This window comes from Gorilla gorilla, chromosome X, assembly GCF_029281585.2.
Source record: "Gorilla gorilla gorilla isolate KB3781 chromosome X, NHGRI_mGorGor1-v2.1_pri, whole genome shotgun sequence".
NCBI lineage: Eukaryota > Metazoa > Chordata > Mammalia > Primates > Hominidae > Gorilla > Gorilla gorilla.
Window position 1 is genome coordinate 25,695,111 of NC_073247.2, and position 18,491 is coordinate 25,713,601.

The following is an 18,491-nucleotide window of genomic DNA, read 5'->3' on the forward strand; positions in this document are numbered from 1 at the left end:
GATTACCCCAAAATAAGAGCCTGAGACAGCTTGAGAGGTGATACCAGAAAACAATGAAAGAGTGAGTGAAAAAAAGTAGGAAAGGGAAGGAGGAAAAGCCCATCTCAGGATGCATTATTGAAGTCACAACTGTACTAAATGGGAGCTTCATTCCACCGGAGAAGCAGAAAAAAAAAAAAATGATCACCCTCAAGATGGGAGGTTGAAGTATTTCCACATTAGCTCCCTTCCCCCATTGTGGGGTAGTTACTGGGGGTACCTCCCTCGTATTTTTGGTCTGTGCTCATATGAAGGCCTAGTGAGCTTCTAGGGTGTCAGAAGAAACCTTGAAGCAGCACGCAGAAAGGTGTGTGCTTGAGTTGGGGCCTTGTAAGTGCAAGCTGGCTCTAGATTTGCAAGGAACAGTCCACCTCAGCAGCAGCTGAAATCTGAGGTAGGCCAAGGAGGTATTAGGGGTGTGATGCAGGTACTAGGGGCATCTTCCTTAAGGATCAGCCAAGAGCTTCCCTTCTCCTGAACTTCATCACTGGTTTCTTCTTGAGATAATGGCCATCTCCACTTCCTCACCTACCATTTTTTCTCAATACACCATGATCAAATTTCAAATCAATGAAGCTGAGTTGCTGTTGATTATCATATTGATGATAGCCAAATCATATGGTCACTTCTCAGTTCTTATGTTTTAGAGTTGTTGGTATACAAGTGGCATTTACATCACAGGGCTGGATAAGACTACATGGAGGAGAGAGAGACAGAAAGAGAGGGAGAGAACTGAGCCCTTCAAAATTATAAAATCAGGCACATGAATAAAATCATCAAAACATCCTTCAGTTTGTTGTTCCCTTCTCATGCTGCATATACTCTCTGGGAATTCTCAACCAAACTCATGACTTTTCCTATCATCTACTGCCAGGCCTTCTTGACGTCCAGTGCCAAATCACCATCTGACTGCTAATATCTCAGAAACTTTCTATTCTACATATCCAAAGGACTACTAATTATCCCTCCCCAATCCACCAATGCAAAAGAAACTCCTTCTCCCATAAGCCCATTCTGATTTATAGAATCAGCATCTAGACAGGAACTTGAGTCAGAAACTCGGGTGTCATCCTAGTCTACTTCATCTCCTTCTTAATCGATGTCCAGTCTCCACTGGCATGCTTATTCTACCTCTTTAACATTTCCTCCTTCACATCCATCCCCTCTGCTCCACCCCAATGTTACAGGCTTGGATCAGGACCTCATCAATTTTCAGTAGAATTAATGCCATCATCTCCTAACTAGACTTTCTCCCTCCAGTTTTATTCATTCCTTCTTATCTACCAAGTATCCCACTGCTGAAATAATGTTTATGCAACACAAATCAGATCACTGTACACTTCTTTCCGTTGTTCTCTAGAAAGTCAGGTGCAAATTTCTAGGCATGCCATGGCCACTCAAGTGATCACTATCCTACTATCTCATTCAACAGCATCATAAAAAACAGCCTGAGTTGGACTTCATTCAACATACAGTAAGTTTCTGAATAAAGAAGATGAGAAGGAAAAGTGAAAGTTAAATTAGGCATCTGATGGATTATCAAGAAGTTGTTATGAACAGCTTTATCACCTTATTAAGCTGCAAAGAATTCATTACTTTCTTATAATGATGCATTTAAAAAATGCAATGTTTATGAAGCAGACATAGCACCCACTGTAACAGTCCGGTGTATGAAAGTCAACGCTAAGGTATTAACCCAGTTCACAGTTTAAGGAGAATATCACTTGTGGGTGCACATATGCATTTGTTTATGCATCTTTCTCCCCTACTAGACTGAGAATTGTTTGCCTGGGGGAGGGGTCTTATTTATTCCTACATTCCTATTGCCAGCATAGTATGATAGGCATTCTAATAATGCTGCTTGGTGAATAGGAATTTTTGCCACATTTTTCTCATGTTGTATCACATAAAAGCCATCCAAGTAAGTCCAAACATGGTAGCTATTCAGTAAGGTTTTTGATGAAGAGATCAGAAGGATCTTGTTTACAATTAGAGTCAACCCAGTTCTGATGACCATTTGACAGCCCAAAATTTCAGAGACAACTGTGCTAAGATGCTTCATAAATGGATCATGTCAGTACTAATATAAACAATTGGTGCTCTTAAATGAGGAGAAATTGTTTGAATTACAGTGATTGCCTCATTCCTGTGAATTCCCTCAGCAGCAACACAATCTGTTCACCCGAAAGAGGCTTTTGAAAAGCATCCCACATTGCAAGGCAATGCTTGATACGATGAATATAAATTCACTCTGAAACATCTGTTAAGGTACAGCTTCTACAAGGCAGAAATGATTTCTTTAAGGGTAGTGAATTACATGGAAGTACTTCTCTGTTATCCACATATTGTCTGACATTTGAAAACCTCCTGGTTTCCTCAAACAGTATGCAGCAACAATAAAGGAAAGGGGAGAGGTAGACCAGGGTTAGCATTTACTGAGTGCCAGATATTGGTGTGCACAGCTGTTATTTCATTAGTGCTTAAATGCATTATGCCTTTTAATCCTCGTGATAACTAATTGTAATTTCTTGAATGTGCTCTTCTCTTTCTTGCCTCTGTCATTTGACATACCTTTTGTATCCTCTTCTCCTTCTAGTAAAATGTTGCTGGTCCTTTAAGACACAGATCAGGTGTGCTTATTTCACATTGCGTGCCTGTATCAAAACATCTCATGTATCCCATAAATATATACACCTACTATGTACCCACAAACATTAAAAAATAAAATAATAATATAAATTTTAAAAAGACACAGATTGGGTGCCATCTATTCCAACAACCCATCTCCAGTTCCCTCCAAACACCTTGTCTGTGCTCCCTCTGCATCCTGTCTATACCTCTTGTATTGCAATGCACACTGTATCAAATGTCTGTTTCTCTTTGTAGAATAGGAAATTCTTGAAAATAGGGTCAATATACCTCTGGCAACTAAAACAGGAACTCTTCCTGAGTTTGGGCCTGGAAATGTGTATCAAGTGAATACATGTATCTGCTCTGTGTGTTAGCCAGAAATTACTTGTTCCCTTTCACAGTATTTGCATGCCATGATGTTTAATTTTATGTGTCAACTTGATTGGATCATAGGATACCCAGATATTTAGAAAAATATTATTTTCACTATGTTTGTGAGGGTGTTTCTGGATGATATTAACATTTTAATTGGTAGACTGAGTGAAGCAGATTGCCCTCCTTAGTGTGGGTAGGCGTCATCCAATCAGTTGAAGGCCTGAATAGAATAACAGGCTGAATAAGTGGGAACTTCTCCTGCCTGACTACCTTAGAGCTAGGACATCATTTTTCCCATGCCTTTAGACTTGAACTGAACCATCAGTACTTCCTGGGTCTTGAGCCTGCTGGTTGTCAGACTAGGACTATGCCACCAATTCTCCTGGATCTCTAGCTTGCTGACTGCAGATCTTGAAACTTTTCAGCCTCCACAATCATATGAGCCAATTTCTTATGACAAATCTGTCTGTCAATTAACCTATCATCAAACTATCTACCTATCAATCATCTATCTACCAGTCTATACATCCATCCTATTTGTTCTGTTTCTCAGGAGAACCCTGATTAATACACGTGCCTTTTATTGGAGTGCAGTATGTAAGTTTGCCCTCAACATTTTACCAAAATAATAGACTTTAAATAAGGATCACTGGCTTAAGGATTCTGCCTCAAATATTGGGTGAATAATGCAATTTAAAAAGCTTTATATACAGAATGTCAAACAATTGGCTACCATGGAAACATACTCTTTATATGACTCAAGCATTTGGACTCATATAGTATTTTACTCCAACAAACAGGAAAACAGAAGCTTTCATCCCATTCTCCAGTAAACCTGAAGAGCTTTAAAACTACTATATTTTAAACTGCTACCTTCCCGATCTGTCAAGGAAGCATTATCTGATAGATTTATGAACTGCCATGTAACCCAGAATTCTTAATTTGTGTAGTAAATTGTACTTTTCATCTCACAGCACCACACAGTACACAATTCCGTTTCACTGCATCAGTTCCCATGAGAAGTCAGATAACACAGTCACTACATGCATGTTAATAAGGTTTCCACAGTTGATTCTTCTTTCCTCCTTCATTCACCTGCAAGGACTTATGGAGGGCTCCAATTCCTTGACTTTTAAACCTTCACTGTTTTATATCCATCAGCTTGATACAGGCTGGCATCTCTTGGGAGACAACAGAATGTTCATCATCAAGATCTCCCTTCTCTTGAAATGATTTTCATCTTGACATTCAATGTAATCTGTTTCCTTCATTTTCCTAACATCTCTCAAAATACCTCTGCTTTGTTACCTGAACTGGATCTCGTTATCTTCCCCTCACCTATTAACCATCAACATTTGCAAGTCAAATTTAATTCTTAGACTTTTTCTCTCAATAAAATCAGATAACATATGTATATTAATCAGGATTTGGCCATAAAAACAGAAACCACTCTAGGTATTTTGAGCAAGAAGAAATTTGTCATAGGGAATTAGAGACTTACACAACTTCTGGGAGGGTTGGAGGAGAGAAAATCAGGGAAATTCATCAAAAAGCACAGGAGTCGCAGGAATTGCCACCAATGGCCTCAGAAGCATGCAGTGCTGAAATAGGCAAATTTCAGGGGTCCATTGCAGCCCCTGTCACCTGCCTCCAACCACCACTGGAAAATAATAGCCTTTTAAATTGTGCCCTCGTCAACAGAATGAAACTGGAACCCTGATGACAAGGCACTTAGGAGATGTATTATAGTTTCTATTCATTCAGTACCCGTAGTACAGGGGAGATCTTAAAAGAGCTGGGATGTTACTCAGTGTCCACAGAGGGACTGTGGTAGAGTATGTGAACATGCTCAGTAAAACTCTAATGTGCCAAGATTGCAGAGCCAGCACTGGTTATGACAAGATCCAAACAAAAGCATTTGGCAGTAGCAATGAGGCATGAACGAGTGAGTGGAAAGCGTAGGACGGGGAAGGAGGGAAAGCCCATCTCAGGATGCATTATTGAAGTCACTGTTGTACTGAATGGGTGCTCCATTCCACCAGAGAAGCAGAAAAAATGGCCACCCTCGAGATGGGAGGTTGAAGTATTTCTACATTGGTTCCTTTCCCCTATTTTGGGGGTATTTCTAGGGGTTCTTCCCTCATATTTCTGATCTGTGCTCATACAAGGGCCTAGCAAATTTCTGAGATGTCAGAAGAGACCCTGAAGCAGCATGCAGAAAGGTGTGTGCTTGAGGTGGGGCCTTGTAAGTGCAAGCTGAGTCTAGATTTGCAAGGAACTGTCCACCTCAGCAGCAGCTGAAATCAGAGGTAGGCCAAGCAGGTGTGATGCAGGTATTAGGGGCATTTTCCTCAAGAATCAGCCAAGAGCTTCCCTTCACCTGAACTTCACCACTGGTTTCTTCTTGAGATAATGGCCATCTTCACTTCCTCACCTACCATTTTTTTCTCAACCCAAAATGATCAAATTTCAAACTCAAGCCGAGTTGCTGTTTGATTATGATATTGATGATAGCTAAATCAGATGGTCACTTCTCTGTTATTATGTTTGAGAGTCCTTGATGTACAGGTGGCATTTACATCATGGGACTGGATAAGACTACCTAGGGATTTCTGGATTATAAAATATGTGGTGCAAGAGTGAGCCATATTGCGTAAGTGAACAGAGGCAGGGGACACCCTAGGCAGTGATTAAGAGATCCTCTAAATGTCCATCTGAATCCCAATATCTGTTCTTCCAACCTACAAAAATATGACATTTGGAAGCCATTCCTTTGTGTCTTGAGAATTTTCTATTTTCCAGAACCTGCAATTTGCTAGGAAATATCCTGGGTTTTCATTAACAAATGTCAGAGCAGAAGTAATTAGCAGCGGACAGACCACAACATAGTCAGACAAATGGGCCATGGATTCTATGTAGGTAAAAGGCACCACCAGAGGTGATTAAGGATGCCACTCATTACAAGTTTGTCCTACTTCTCAATCCACTGTAGGTCCTGTCTGAATACTATTCCCATATCCCACAACTCTGTGAGTCATGCTTCTTTATTTCTCTCGCATTCATTTTCATTGTCCCTCCATGGCTTTTCCTTTGCATAGGGAAAGACAGAGCAACTCTAACCTTGACTGTAGGTCAGGGTTAGAGTGTTGTTTGAAAACTCTTTTATCACCCAGCCAGTCCATGACATGAGTTAGGACTCATTCAAGTTCCTTATTTAAATAGGAGCTAAAAATAATATTAATTAGGAGGAGGAGGGCATATATTAGTATATACAATATACTATGATTGAAATGTAATAAGTGAATATTAATTGATAACATATTGACATTTTAGTGTAAGATTAATTAAACACAGGAGCTCCAAATGTGGGTGGATGCTTTTCCAGGTGTCGCAGAGCTTTGCTGTAAACCTTCACTGATCTTGGCTGCCCCTTTTGTATCCACAAGGAAGATGAAATCAGGAAAGAAACGAGTCATTTCCATGAAACAATCTGAAATGCAGAGCAGAGTCGTGTTTGAAAATGTGTCAGAAGAGACAAAATGGTATGCCTTTTCCTCTGTTCTCTACCTGGACACTTCGGCTCCTCCCTAAAGACCCTCATCTCTGTGAACCTGACACTCCTGTGCAGTTATGTGCACCATCCTTTACAGTGGAGCTTCTCATTCTTAGCACTACTCACGTTCTCGGCCAGATCATTATTGTCATGGGCTATCCTGTACATCGTAGGATGTTTAGCAGCATCCCTGGCCTCTATGCAGTAGATGCCAGAAGCACCTTCCAGTTGTAACAACTGAAAGTATCCCCAGATATTGTCAAATGTCCCCTAGGAAGGGGCCGAATAGCCCCCAGATGAAGACCACTGCAGACTCAAGAATTCAGTGAGCCCAAGAGAACCCTAGACGATTCCACTGTATTGTACAGAGTGGAAAAAGGGCTGCTTGGTTAAATGTTGGTTGTAAGCATTGAATTTAGACCATTGTCAGATGTGGTTAGAGCCCAAATTAACAACTAAAACAGAACTATGGGTCTTATATTTCTCAGCACAGGGGGCACAATCGAGCAGGTTCTTTTCCTTTATTTAAGTAGGGCCTTTGGGCAAATGCACTTCTGAATAGCCAATCACTAAACACATTTCTCTAGGTACCTGAGAGGAAAAAATCAGCACTGGTATGAGTTCTGTGCTGTGTTCACACATCTCCTTAAGCTTTCATTTTACTCTCAGCAATGACAAGCCAATTCCAGTCCATTTGTGACCTGCTAATGGGGTGCATTTTCTTATTTATCTGCTTTCACATTGTTCAGGGCCTCTTTGGGAACACTCCCTGATTGCTCTCCAATCATTTCCTACCCCTTTTGAGAACATTAGGTATGAATTCAAGCTTGTCAAATCTTATATGATATATTCCATTCAGGAGCTAATACTTCATCAACCTTACCTGGCACTGGAAAATTCAATTTCTCAAGATACCAGCTGTTATCCTGGAGACCTTGCATATATGTTTGCAACAGCTAATAGAAACTCAGGGTTTTTTTTCTGGCTGGTAAAGTTCTATGAATTGTATGCAAAGTATACCTTAATAAATCTTTAAAAATAAATGAAAAGAATAAATTTATGGTATAAGTGCTTCTTTGTCATCACCCTAAATAACAACAAATAAAATAACAATACAATATATATGCAGATTATAGGACTTTTTAAAGGCATTTTTGTGTGAAGGCTGTTGTTTAGCTTCAAAAAGAACATTAAACTGTGGAGTCGTCTTTGATAAGGTTAGAGGCATATTATAATGAATATCCAGTCAACATCAATTTTTTGTTTTAAGGGTTGCAAATGTTGAAAAGGCCATCCATGGAGACACATTGTTCCAAATGGAATTAAAACTTCCATAGCTCAGTTTACAAGGTGAAGATAATCTCTCAGAGACATCAGGATGCTCCAGACATTTTTGTGTTAAACTCCAGTTGTGAAAACATTCAACTTCATCATTTGATCTGGAGACAGGAAAACCATGATCATGTGCAATCTAGTAGCAGGTTAATAACCACAGTAATTTCAAAGAAATCATGACCATAAAAGATGATTTCAGAATATTTGCAACAACTATAATCTGATGCAAAAGTCTCTGTGAGGCCAGGCGTTGTAGCTCACCCGTGTAATCCCAGCACTTTGGGAAGCCAAGAGGGGAGTATTGCTTGAGCCTGGGAATTCAAGACCAGCCTGGGCAACATAGCAAGACCTTGTCTCTACTAACAAATAAAATAAAATAAAATAAAATAAATGCTGGGTATGGTGGCATGCACCTGTACTCCCAGCTACTGGGGAGGCTGAGGAAGGAAGATCACTTGAGCTTGGGAGTTCAAGCCTGCAGTGAGTTATGATCACACCATTGCGCTCCAGCCTGAGTGACAAAGCAAGACTCTATTTTGAATTAAAAAAAAAAAACTCTGTGATATTTATGGATGACAGAGGTACAGGTACTACTAATACTATTCCAGTTGCCTGCATTCCTAATGAAGAGAGATGTTCAATTTCAGTTGGAGTTTAATAAAAACTAGATTTTTTAAATTTAAATTTACAGGACTCCTGAATTCTATCCATAGACTCCCAGGTTAAGAACCACAGATCTAATGAACTGACATACTCCATTGCAATATGAAGGGAAAAAGCAAGGCAGAATTTTAAAACATTTGGAAGACAATGTAATTCAGATTTCCACCCAGCATCTGTTCCTTACAACTTTGAGATCATCTGTTTCCCCATCATTCATTCAGTCTTGATCTCAGAGACTGGGCCCCTGCTTTTCTCTGAATACGGTCCTGCCTCGGGGACTTTGTGCTTACTGATCTTCCTGCCTGAAAGAAAAAAAAAAAAACAAAGTTTCGTTTAACTTTCTGTATAGCTGTCTTTGTCACCGCCTTGAGATTTTGACCTGCTATTTAGAATTGCAATTTAGAATTTAGAATTGCTACTTGGAATTGCAATCTGTGCTGTGAGAGTTAATTGCAGCACTTATAGAATTGGCCTAAGTTATTCTGTTGAAATAAGAAATGCACCTGTATCTATACGGCACTGATCCCTGGCCAAGGCATGAAACCCATTGGTTAATAGTGTTGCTGTGTAACCATGGGTATGAGGAGTTTGGGGAGGTTTGTACCAGCTTGTCAGCATTGTTTATTGATAACCATGAGATTGGTGATCTGCACCTGGTCAGGGTGAGCCCCCCAGCCCCCACCGCCCAGAGGTCTCTGCTGCTAAGGCTGGTTACACAGCAGGAGTATGTATATGTAGCCAGCAAAATAAATATATATTTTTAAAAATCTCCAGTCAGTAATCCCAGTACTTTGGGAGGCCGAGGCGGGTGGATCACAAGGTCAGGAGTTCGAGAGCAGCCTGGCCAACATAGTGAAACCCCGTCTCTACTAAAAATACAAAAATTAGCCAGACATGGCGGCGCATGCCTGTAGTCCCAGCTACTTGGGAGGCTGAGGCAGGAGAATCACTTGAACCCGAGAGGTGGAGGTTGCAGTGAGCCGAGACCGCGCCACTGCACCCCAGCTTGGGTGACAGAGCAAGACATCGCCTCAAAAAAGAAAAAAAAATATTCAGTCAAAACTCCATTTTGGGTTTCCAGGTTCAAGGAGATACTGGCTGCTGATCAGAAAGCAAGAGTGCATCCTACCAGGGCCCTTATGGAGGGAAGACAGTCCTACTCTTGATCTCTCCAATCCCTTGTTACCATGTAGCCCTTGGCTGTGATGTATAGCCTTACATTAATGCTCTTTCTCAATTGTATACTTTTCCTGTAATAAACTCCAGATATTTAAGCATTGTCATTTAGGGTCCTGTGAGTATTTTTTAGCAATCAAGTGCTGTTTAACTGCCACCATCATTAGTGCACAATCCCTACCCCCAACTCTTCCTCCTCCTTGATGCTGAGTTACTTGTCTCCATGGCACCTATCACCATCTGACATATTATATTTTTTACTTACTTATTTTGTTTATCATATTACATATGTATTTGTTACTTTGCTTATTATTTTTATTATCATCTCACTGGGAGACTCCATGACAGCAGGGTTTCTGGCTTAATTTTTTTTTTTTTACTGCAGTATCTTCATTGTCTGTACTATAGCAAATATTTGATGAATAAATGAATGAATTAAACAAAAATGCAGTCAAAAAATCGCTTTGAGTTCAAGGCTGTTTTGGCCCAGCTCTGAGGCTGAAAATCAATACACAGAAGCTTAGAAAGATGGACAATGATAGAACGTGTGTTCACCTGCTGATTATACTCAAGTCAGTTATGATAAGGAACAGAGATGTTAACTGATGGTCAGCTGCAATAGGAATTGATGCACCTAATCTACACTGACTCAAGACCAAAAAGTGATGCCCATGAAGGGCTGCAAGTGGCTAAGAGCTTCTCTTTCTGACAGCTATTTCAGCCTCTGAAGGTAATCAGAGTCACCCAGGTATGGTATCTCTTTCAGGTTCTCTAATACTTTCAGAAGAGTTTTTTTTTTTTTTTTCAGGGACTTTGCCTGAGGGCTGGGAGCACAGAATGACTGGCAACTGGCAAGCACCACAGGGGTTTTCAGTCAGGGACACTAGCAGTGAGTTTTGGGGATCTTAAACTTTGATGGTAAGCTGCTTCGATGGACCACTGATACAGAGATTTGGCTTCTTATCACTGAAAACATTACTCTGTCGAAGCCTCCATTTGGACTGATGGTCTGGAAAATACAGTTTAACTTTGAGTGCTACCCTGTTGAATAATAACCAAGTCCTTCTTTGCTCTAGAGTAATGATTTCCTAAGATTTATCTGTATCAGAGTAATCTGAGGAGTTTTTTTTAAATATAGAGTCTGCCCTTCCTCTCCACTCCCTACCCTGATTGGGATTCTAAATCATCAAGTCTGTGGCCTGGGGAATCAGTATTTTTCCAATTTCTGTGTGTGATTTTACAGTTTGAGAGCAACTGCCTTGAATTGTATTAAAAAGATTAGTGAATTCAAAAGTGATTAGTGATTCCAATGATCAAATTATATTCATTTTTTGAAATGGGAAAATCCCATTTCCAATGTGAAACTGTGTCCGGAATTGATGGGTTCTTGGTCTCACGGACTTCAAGAATGAAGCCGCGGACCCTCGCCGTGAGTGTTACAGGTGGCGCGTCTGGAGTCTGTCACTTCTGATGTTCAGATGTGTTCGGAGTTTCTTCCTTCTGGTGGGTTCGTGGTCTCGCTGGCTCAGGAGTGAAGCTGCAGACCTTCGCGGTGAGTGTTACAGCTCTTAAGGCAGCGCGTCTGGAGTTGTTCGTTCCTGCCGGTGGGCTCGTGGTCTCGCTGGGCTCAGGAGTGAAGCTGCAGCTCTTCGCGGTGAGTGTTACAGCTCATACAAGCAGCGTTGACCCAAAGAGTGAGCAGTAGCAAGATTTATCACAAAGAGCGAAAAAACCAAGCTTCCACAGTGTGCAAGGGTACCCGAGCGGGTTGCCAGTGCTGGTTCAGGCAGCCTGCTTTTATTCTCTTATCTGGCCCCACCCACATCCTGCTGATTGGTAGAGCCGAGTGGCCTGTTTTGTCAGGGCGCTGATTGGTGCGTTTACAATCCCAGAGCTAGATACAAAGGTTCTCCACGTCCCCATCAGATTAGTTAGATACAGAGTTTCGACACACAGGTTCTCCAAGGCCCCACCAGAGCAGCTAAATACAGAGTGTCGATTGGTGCATTCACAAACCTTGAGCTAAACACAGGGTGCTGATTGGTGTGTTTACAAACCTTGAGCTAGATACAGAGTGCCAATTGGTATATTTACAATCCTTGAGCTAGACATAAAGGTTCTCCACGTCCTCACCAGAGCAGCTAGATACAGAGGGTCGACTGGTGCACTCACAAACCTTGAGCTAAACACAGGGTGCTGATTGGTGTATTTACAATCCCTGAGCTAGATATAAAGACTCTCCACGTCCCCACCAGACTCAGGAGCCCAGCTGGCTTCACCTAGTGGATCCTGCACCAGGGCTGCAGGTGGAGCTGCCTGCCAGTCCTGCGCCGTGTGCTCGCATTCCTCAGCCCTTGGGTGGTCAATGGGACTGGGCGCCGTGGAGCAGGGGGTGGTTCTCGTTGGGGATGCTCGGGCCGCACAGGAGCCCATGGAGTGGGTGGGAGGCTCAGGTATGGCAGGCTGCAGGTCCCGAGCCCTGCCCCACGGGAAGGCAGCTAAGGCTTGGTGAGAAATCGAGTGCAGCGCCAGTGGGCTGGCACTGCTGGGGGACCCAGTACACCCTCCGCAGCCACTGGCTCGGGTGCTAAACCCCTCATTGCCCGGGGCCAGCAGGTCTGGCTGGCTGCTCCGAGTGCAGGGCCCGCCAAGCCCACCCCCACCCGGAACTCCAGCTGGCCCGCAAGCGCCGCATGCAGCCCCAGTTCCCGCTCGCGCCTCTCCCTCCACACCTCCCTGCAAGCTGAGGGAGTGGGCTCCAGCCTTGGCCAGCCCAGAAAGGGGCTCCCACAGTGCAGCGGCGGGCCGAAGGGCTCCTCAAGTGCCACCAAAGTGGGAGCCCAGGCAGAGGAGGCGCGGAGAGCGAGCGAGGGCTGTGAGGACTGCCAGCGCGCTGTCACCTCTCAAAAGCAGTGAAATCCTTTCAGAGGCAACAGTTTGCTCCAGGTTTCCTGAGCTTGCTAACATCTTGTTTCTGTCTTCCAATCAGTGTTATATTGTTTAAACTCCCAGAGGGAGAGTAGAGAAGATGAAAAGCAAAATACACAATGCTATAGGTCTTGAACTCCTGGACTGAAGCGAACCTCCTGCCTCAGCCTCCAAAAGTGCTGGGATTACAGGCGTGAGCCATGGCACCTGGCCACACAATGCTACAGGTTTGCTGTTGAGTTGGTTGGGAAGAAGCTGCTGGCTGGTTGTTATTCATAAGCTGTTGGGAAGGAAGGGAAGGGGACAGGTGGTAAATAATTTTCCCAAAAGTAAAATAGCCAGTAATTGGAAGAGTTGGGTATAGAAGCAAGATCTTTCCACTAACATGCCACACCCCACCCCAATACCAACTTCTTTCTACAATTCTGTACTGTCACAATAAGAAACTGAAATAGTAGTCAGTCACACACAATTTACCTAGAGTGGCCAAATGAAGCCTCATCAAATTAAACAGCTTGGAGTTTGTGACCAGCCTGGCCAACATGGTGAAACCCCATCTCTACTAAAAATTCAAAAATTAGCTGGGTCTGGTGGCATGCTCCTGTAATCCCAGCTACTCGGGAGGCTGAGGCAGGAGAATCGCTTGAACCTGGGAGGCAGAGGTTGCAGTGAGCCAAGATCGCGCCATTGCACTCCAGCCTGGGGACAGCACGAGACTCCGTCTCAATAAATAAATAAATAAACAAGTTTGTCCTTCACTTGTGTTTAAGCCATAAAAGTGAGGCACACCTTTGTGTGAGGGACATCATCAAAACATCTCCCTTAGCTCTCCCCACAAGCTGGCATTCTTCTGAAGCAGTTAACAAAAGCCAGCCTCATTGTACATAGTCTAACTGTCCCCAGAAGGCAGTCATGACTGGAGTCAGTGGTATTGGCTCTTAAAACCTGGAAGTGCAAATTTGTTTCCAAATTTTGCATTCGGTTATGTCATGTTGGTAGCTTGCAATTGGCCATGGTAGGCATTTCTACACCACAGAAACTGGCAAACACTACAAACCAAGTGCTTGTAATTTTTTACTGGGGATTTGGATGTTAAACATTTTACCAGCACATCACTACTCAATGACTAGTGTCCATGACAAAATGTCATTATGTTGCCTCTGGTGGTCAGGTAAAGTATGTGACGAAGTGCTTTCTATATTGAAAGCAGCCATATATCATATATTGTTCTGTTATTCTCATTGGGGGAAACAAGCGTCCTAACTGATTTCTGAGTCATTCTTCTTGTGACTAACAAACTAATTCAGAGAAGCTTATTATTCCATGACTCTCCACTTAAAGAGGGACCTTTGCCCTCTATGACAAGCCTAAGAAGATGAAAGTTACAGAAAAAGCTGTTTGTTTTAATGACTTCTTTTAGCACAGTACAGTTGGAAGTCTCACATCAAACCAAAGTTTTTCTCTCAAAGTAGCTGTCTCCAGTCCTGACCTAGAGTGGAAATCACATGAGACACAGAAATTCACAGCTCAAGGAGAATTATCTGCCAGCATCACTGAGCAACCAATTTAGCATCACTGCCACTGGTGAGGATCCATAGTAGAACAGCTGCCTTCAATCCACAGATTATTGAGCTAAAGACAGAGAATTGCTTATTCATTAATCAGAGTGAACAATGTCATCATTGACCAGGCAAGGGAAAGAGTATATTTAAAGCCTTGGAAACTGACAAATCGAGATTTCCACTGGTCAAAGTCTTTCCAAATCCCTGGTGTAGTGTCTTCCCTGTAGCTGGTACTGGCACACGTTTGGTTCTTCCTCTTGTCTGCTGCTAAATCCCCAGAGTACAGAGTACATTTTCACTAAACCCAACTAACATAGGCAGCGATTGGATCAGAAGAGCTTATTAATGAACTGAAGGGCACAACAGGGACTGCTTACATCACTAACTGTTGGTAGCTAGGGGCTGTGCAGGAAACTTTTTTTAATTTTTTTTTTATCACCAGCAGTTAGGTCCAGAATATAACTGATAACAGCCACATTTGAATTACATTCCTACAAACACCACAGTTAATGTCAGTTCTGGAAAATGCAGGGAGGAAAACCACCAAGGTGATGCTCTAGTTAATAAAAATATTCCAAGGAAACCATTTTCATCTCAAATGATTACTCTTAGCTTTGTCTGAGAGAATACCTAGACTATCCTTGGGTGGCAAATGACTCCAGCGACCCTTGCTATTTGGGTGTCAGTCCTTTCCATTAAGACTAGAAAAGTAGCCTGTAATCCCAGCACTTTGGGAGGCCAAGGCGGGCGAATGACGAGGTCAGGAGATCGAGACCATCCTGGCTAACACGGTGAAACCCCATCTCTACTAAAAATACAAAAAATTAGCCAGCTGTGGTGGCGGGCGCCTGTAGTCCCAGCTACTCAGGAGGCTGAGGCAGGAGAATGGCGTGAACCCGGGAGGCGGAGCTTGCAGTGAGCCGAGATTGCACCACTGCACTCCAGCCTGGGTGACAGAGCGAGACTCCATCTCAAAAAAAAAAAAGACTAGAAAAGTATATCTGTTACAGACTGTATAGCATCAGCCCTCCATATTCATGGGTTCTGCATCCAGAGATTTCAAAAATATTGAAAAAAAAACAATTAAAACGTAACAACTAAAAATACAGTATAATAACTATTTATATAGTATTTATATTGTATTCAGTATTTTAAGTAATCTAGAGATGATTTAAAGTACATGGGAGGATGTGCCTAGGTTATATGAAAATCCTGTATCATTTTATGTCAGGGACTTGAGCATCTGTGGATTTTAGTATCCAACAGTGATCCTGGAACCAATTCCCCAAGGATACTGGAAGAGGACTGTACCTGTTGGCTCTGTTTCAGTTAGGTTCCTGCCAGCAATGGTCTTCCAACGAGTAAAGGCTGATTTGCATCTATGCTGCTCTCTCCATATTCTTTTCTCCTTATGACAAGCGGCATGAAGGACTGCTGGCCTGGGGAACACATCTTATCTGAATTCCTGGAAGAGACAAGCCAATAGACCCACTTATGACCAAGAACTGGACACTCACATGCTCTTAGTAATCATTAGATTCTAACGAATAGAATCTACTCAAGTTAGGTTAAGTAAAAGGATAAAGATCTCATGGAAGAGGAAGCTGTATAGGTTCCAGGAAAAGCAGGAATGAAGAAGATAGTTTCAGGAAGTTTAACAATACACATACATGCATACTTACTCTGGTGTCCTACCACTTATCTGACTCAGTTGTCCATTCTCTGAGTCTTTGTATTGCTTGATTCAAATTTTCCAAAGAAGAAACATCAGTGACCACTGATAAGCATACAGATTGACTACCCTGAGAGTGCAGTCTATCCCTGTCTCATTAGACAGTGGGCAAAGCAATGTAGGACGGTTTCATATTCTCAGGACTAACAACAGGGAACAAGGTAAGATTGAATAGGAAATCAGTCATGGAAGACATATCCACTAGCACCTTTACTCAGTACCATAACAAACCAAAGAATAGTGCCATAGTCTGCAGTTTACTTTTTAAATGAATGGTGCTCTGGATCTGCACATTATGAAATTTACCTCTAAATCAATCACATAAGCTGGCTTAGGCTCAAAAGAAAAAATATATACGTACATAAAGGTAAAACAAGCAGCCATTCTATCATTTCAGCCATCCAATGAATAGATTGACCATGAAAAAAATCAACTGAGCCAAAATGTTTGATCTGATGATCTAGAGCAGAAGGAGCAGAAGGATTTGACATTCGTGTGGCAATAAAAATTATTGTTATATTAATTGTGCTTACTTCTCATTGTGAGGTTAATGTTTTGCTCTTCATTGCTAATTATAGATCAGGGTCAGAAAACTTCTTCTGTAAAGGACCAGATAGTAAATAATTTAAGTTATTCAGGCCTTCTGCTCTCTGTGACAACCTCTCAACTCTTCTGACATGCTGAAGCAGCCATAGACAATATGTAAATTAATGGATGTAGCCAATTGCCAATAAAGTTTTATTTACAAAAACAGGTGGCAAGATGGATTCCGTCTGCTAACCATTGTTTGTCAACCTCTGTTTTAGATCATTTCTTGTTCTTCTCTGTCAAACATCTAGGTTTTTTTTACATACATACCATCAGAGGACACAACCCCCCACTCCTCCTTGTTGTGGTCATCAAGAAATGTCTGGTTATTACCGGGAGGCGGAGGTTGCAATGAGCCGAGATCGCGCCACCGCACTCCAACCTGGGCGATAGAGCATGACTCCGTCTCAAAAAAAAGAAAAGAAAAGAAAAGAAAAGAAACGTCAGGTTATTAGATCCAACTATATTGTTGCAAATGACAGGATCTCAGTTTTTTATGGCTGAATAGTACTCCATTGTGCGTATGTACCACATTTTCTTTATTCATTCATCTGTTGATGGACACTTAAGTTGCTTCCAAATATTGGCTATTATGAATGGTGCTGCAATATACATGGGAGTGCAGATATCTCTTCTATATCCTGATTTCTTTTCTTTTGGGTTATATACCTCAGAAAGAGATTGTTGGATCATATAGTAGCTCTATTTTTAGTTTTTTGGGAAACCTCCAAACTGTTCTCCATAGTGGTTACACTAATTTACATTCCTACCAGCAGTGTATGAGGGTTCCCTTTTCTCCACATCCTTGCCAGAAATTGTTATTGTCTGTCTTTTGGATAAAAGCCATTTCTATCTTCCTTTTAATCGTTGATGCTTGTCATTGTTCTTGACAACTTTTCCACTCATAGCGAAGACAATTCACCCTGCATCCTAGCGTCTCTGTCCCTTGAAGTCTTCACTTCCAATGATCTTCTCATCTACATCACTTAATCCACCCACTTTCTCTTAGAGTCTGCCATCTCCAATAACCAAACTACCTGTAAAATCTTGATTTCGAGCCTCTCACTAACCATCAAGCCCTCTCTCTCTCTCTAATTCACTCACTCTAGTACCCCAGACACCAACAGTTCTTTGACTCACTGAGACTGCTAGAACCTCCAGTCCATTGACCCTATCACTTTTTCACCATCCACCAGCCCTGCCCTCGCAAGTCCTCCTATCCCTCCTTGCGCAGTTTAGACAGCAGTCATACTCTTGGATACTCCCCTTAACTCCATTGTTCCTCTTTCCCGGTTCTTTACCCAAGCTACAGCTGTACCTGAGCACTAAATATGGCTGGAGGAAAACAAGCATGACTACGGTGCTCAAGTGGGCACTCAACATACCTAACAAGCCTACCATGTTTATCTAGTAACGTTAACTTTCCCACTCTTGGAGACAATTACTTTACATCTTTCTTATTCTCCAACCTCCAAAGTCACCTCCCTATAATCACTTTTTCTGTTTTGTTGGCAAATAGAAATTATCCAAGCTTGTATTTCCCTGGGCTCAGGAACATTTATGCTGCAGAGTTGAAGGTTATGGTTCCCCACAGGCAGGTGCCTTCTGTGATGAGTGCCCACTTTCTTGGCTTGCATCTCTGAAACTCACTGAGGGAATTATGCTAGATTTTCCCAGGATTAGAAGACAGAGAGCACTTGGAGACCTAAGGTAGAGTTTGCTAACATGGAGAGACTTTAATTCTCCAAAACTAAAGGGGATCTGGGGTTTGGGAATGGGTCCCAGAAGCTGGTGCTCATGTCCTCTTCCCACATAACAGCTTGTGTTGGAGAGGTGGCACAGCATTAAGAGGGAGTGGCTACAGGGTCTCTGTAGGAAGGCTGGGTCTCAGGCACTAGGGCTCCCAGCC

General features: G+C 42.2%; 1 long non-coding RNA gene across 2 annotated transcripts; it reads right to left on the minus strand.

The window, feature by feature from the left end:
* Window positions 1–7,803: 7,803 nt before the first annotated feature.
* On the minus strand, window positions 7,804–17,292 carry LOC129530100 (uncharacterized). 2 transcript variants are annotated; one of them, XR_010132608.1, is made up of 3 exons: window positions 16,853–17,292; window positions 15,574–15,727; window positions 7,804–8,898 (listed from the first exon to the last, which is right to left on the minus strand). It is a non-coding gene; the product is annotated as an uncharacterized lncRNA (long non-coding RNA). The 2 variants fall into 2 exon arrangements; XR_008675642.2 differs by lacking the exon at window positions 7,804–8,898 and adding an exon at window positions 10,580–12,980.
* Between the last annotated feature and the right edge of the window lie 1,199 nt (window positions 17,293–18,491).